Raw genomic sequence first — 4,331 nt, forward strand, 5'->3', positions numbered from 1 at the left:
GGAAAGAAAATAACAGAAACAGTGTTCATGCAAACTGTTTATTTTAGAGACCTGAGAAGAAAGCAGGTGGGGGAATGAAATTTGGGGGCACCATGCAGTGGGGACACAAACAGAGGTCACAGAGATTCACTCTCCAGCACAGCTATCGACGGAGCCTAGGACAGTCACTGGCCCTCTGTGGGCCTCAGTGCCCTCACCTGAAACCTGGGCACAGGCAGGATGACCTTTATCTTCATTGTTAGAATCCAAGTCTACTTTGTACACAAAAGGGCTTGACCATAGCTGGCACCTAATACATGCTAACTCCATTGGCATTCCCATAAGTAGATCATATGTCTAAAAGAGACGAAACCTCCTTTCATCAAAACAAACACCCTGTCATAGGCAAATCCAATAAAAACTTTTTTTTCCCCTTTAATTTACTAGAGAGCCTATGCATTTGGCAGACAGAAAGAAAGAGAGAAGAGAAAACACCCTTCATGGGAGATGGCCACCCTGAAATCCTTTCTCCTCTATGTCTTTTTTCTGGATTTTGAGCGCACACACACACACACACACACACACACACACACACACACACATACATCCAGTGTGTTTCTTAAGCTGCCAGGTCCAGGACTCGAACCACACAGTTGACCATGGAGGAGCTAGCCACCCTAAGCACCACAGCTCTAGCTGGCCTGATAAAATAAACCTTTAAAGCTGAGAAAAGGTTCTGTGTGAATGATGAACCCATTGGCTTATTTTCCTCTGCCTTGCTCCTCCAAAAACACAGGCACACACACGGAACTGGAATGGCATGGAAAAAAGCCAGGCTACGACAGTCTCACGTCCTGCCCAGACTAGTCTTGGAGACAGACAGGCCATTATGAAGCCCCTAGGGACTGGGGTCTGTGCCTGTCTCCCCACAGGCACCAAAACAGTGCACAGACCAAGTGCTTGGCCACACTGCCTACCCTGCTCCCTGAGGACGGGCCCAGAACGACTCTGGCACCCTAGCCTGCTGAAGACTCGATCTGATTTCCTGTGGGGAAACAAAAAGGAAAGGAAGGAAAGGGGAAAGGAAGGAAGAAGAAATGAAAGAAAAATGAGGGAGAGAAGGAGGAAAGGAAAGAGAGAGACCCGGCACAAGTGTGAAATCAGAATAACAGACTGAGGAGGGTGAGATGCATGTGAGCAGAGTGTGACGTGGGCAACCCCCACAAATAGACCTTCTGTTAAAAATAGCCTTTGTCTAAATGTGGAAAGGGTGTAAATATAGTAGCGGTTTCGGCTTACTACGGAGCCGCCCCAGCTCCAAGTAACAGAGGCTTATTATAGGACGTGTGCGTCAGCAGAGGGAGCTGAGGGAGGGGCAGGGAGGCAGGCACAGGAGCCCTGGGCCCTAGTACAGTAGGCCCACCAGCAGGCCAGGGGTCTGCCAGCCATGTGGCCCTGCTGTGGGGAAGACACCGGTGGCTCTGAACTGTTCTCACAGGGCTCTGCTGGGCAGAAGACTCTAGCTGACTTGGGAAGGAAGCAAGGAAGGGGAGAAGGAAGGACTCTCTGTGCTGAAAAGGATCTGGGAAGGAATGTCTTGGCAATGCCACTCATTTTCATCTGGAATTTCACCAGCCTGTTTACTCCTGGACACAGCAGGAAGTTTTCAAAGGAACCCCCTGAGAAGACTAGCCTGTAGGCAAGTCAGTTTCCTCAGCCCTGAGTACAGGGGATGGAACCCCTAGGAAACCTGTGGAACGTGCCAGAAAGGAAGTTGATTCAAGTCTTGAAAAACTGGCAGGATTTTTGTCTCTGTGTCTCCATGCGATGTGCTTAGTAGGTGCATAGGGCACGGTGGCTGGACTCCTAGTGTGGGTGACTGGGTGCTGCTGAGGATGCTGCCTTCTAGCAGAAAATATGGCCATGGGAGTACAACTGGGCAGCTCAGTGCTCGCCCTCCTCCTGGTTCAGATGGCCAAGGGTCAACCGCCCATGTGGTGCTAAGACCTGCTCCTGCCTACGTCTTTCCCACTTCTCACCTCAGGGGCCCTCATTATTCTACTAGTCTGTCACCCTTCAAGGTTGTTTCTCTTCCCTACCCGCACGTGTTCATGTGTCATCACACAGAGTCAAACACACACGCACATGCATACACCAACAATCCATTAGTGTTCCAGGATCCACTTCCAGCAATAGCCCTTACACCCCTTCCCTCGTCTCCACCTTGTCCCTTACTCCAGTGGAGTCCTCCTCCTTTGCCCTTTGTCTCATCCTTAGCCTTGAATTTACCCCTTGGGTCCGAGGCACACCTGGCTCTTCCAGGCACATCTTCAGTTTCTTCTCAGCTGTTATTGGGGCTTGTGCTCTGGTACTGCTCACTGAGCCAGCTCCAGGAGTGCATGACTACACACAGATGCCTCTTGCATCAATCTACCTCACTACTCAAGACCAACTCTGACCCTCCCATCTCTCCCCATCATCATCATCCAACTGCACTGAAAGCCACCTTCTTAATGAGCAGGGCCAATAGCATTGCTGTCCCATGCAAATGCGAGGACAGCTCCCCACTGTCTATAGGACAAAGTCCTATGGTAAGGCCTTGATTAGGTTCCATCTGTTTTCCTAGCTATGTCTCCTTTCACCTACACCAGGTGTCTATGTACAAGCACTGGAGAGAGTTGGTTGTCCCTGGGCCTATCTCTGTGCCTGACAGGGATCATGCCATCTCCTTAGGCTGCAGTGCCTCTCCTCCAAGTCTGCAAGGGCCCAGTTCCAGAAGGCTGACCAATGCTTCTAGGAAGCCTTCCTGGATCTCCCCTCCCACATTTTTTCCCTACTCCTACTTTAACTCCCAAGTCACTTTTGTATACTTGGAAAATGAATCCAGAGGCCAAGTACCATGTCTGGGTGAGATGCCTTCATGTATACTCCTACAGCCTGTACGTCTCTCTGCCAGAAAGCTTACCACTCTGTGTTGGAGTTATCTGTGTACAGTCTCCCCATGCCTGGCCCCTAACTATCTCAGGTAGGCTTCAGATGGCCTTGTTCAGGCTATATTCCCAGAGCCGACCACAGATCCTGGGTTATCACACTAAGTAAAATATGGCTTTCAGGCTCTTGCCTACTGCTGTGATGGAATATTCATGTGCCCCCAAATCTTAGGGGTTGGTTTTGGAGATGAGGCCTTTGAGAGGAAATTAGGTGACAAGGATGTAGCCCTCATGAAGGGATTAGTGCCTTTTTAAGAAGGGACAGGAGAAAATGTGCTTCTCTATATATACTATGTGAGGACACAGCAGGTAGACATCAAACCAGGAAGAGGCCCCTCACTGGAACCTGACCATGCTAGCACCTTGATCTTGGCCTTCCCGGTCTCCAGAACAGTGAGAAACAAATTCCTCTTATTTAAGCCACTCAGTCTATGGTAGTTATTGTAGCAGTTCAAGTTGACATCCTTACCTTTTACATATGTTCCTGATTTCAGGTTCCTCAGCTATATTTCCTTTCCTTTCCTTTCCTTCTTTCTTTCTGTTTTTTATTCATTTTTATCCACAAGCAAGAGAGAGAGAGAGAAAGACAAAGAGCCAGCATCTTTGACAGAGCCTTTTTGTTTAGTTTTTACTGCTAGAGAGTATGTGCAAGAGAGAGAAAGCATCTGCCAGTGGGCCATGGTCACATTGCAGTCCACTTGCTCAGGGCCCTTGGGTGAACACACATTTGACAGCATGTCTTCCAAGTTAGTGGTCTTCAACCTTTTCGGCAGCAGGCATTGGTTTTTATGGAAGACAGGTTTTCCTTGGACAGGGCCAGGTTGGGAAGGAGAATGATTAATGAGAGCATCCAACCTAGATCCCTGGCATATGCAGCTCACAATAGGGGTCACATTCCTATGAGGATTTAATGCCACTGCTGATCTTACAAGAGGTGGAGCTCAGGCAGTAATGCAAGCAGAGGGGTGTGGTTGTAAATACAGATGTGGCTTTGCTTGCTTGCCAGCCCCTCAGCTCCTGCTATGTGGCCCAGTTCCTGACAGTCCATGGACCAGTACTGGGGGTTGGGAACACCTGTTCCAAGTGACTGGGGCTAGGACTCGAACTAGTTGGCCATGTGGGATCCAGCTCTCCATACACTGACCCACAAGGCTGGGCTCCAAAAAGGTCTTGTCACAGTCCATGCTCAGTGTTTAGCCAGCCCTAGATTATGGGCAAGCACATATTTGGTATACTCAAGAAGGTCTCTGGACTTGAACCAAGAACATTCTCACGTGGGATTGCCTTGCAGAGCATTTTGTTTTACTCTATGCCCCCATCTGACCCCTCCTCTGCTATTTTCTACTGACCCTGCCATTGGTC

Source organism: Tupaia chinensis, unplaced genomic scaffold, assembly GCF_000334495.1.
Source record: "Tupaia chinensis unplaced genomic scaffold, TupChi_1.0 Scaffold138491_1, whole genome shotgun sequence".
Classification (NCBI taxonomy): Eukaryota; Metazoa; Chordata; class Mammalia; order Scandentia; family Tupaiidae; genus Tupaia; species Tupaia belangeri.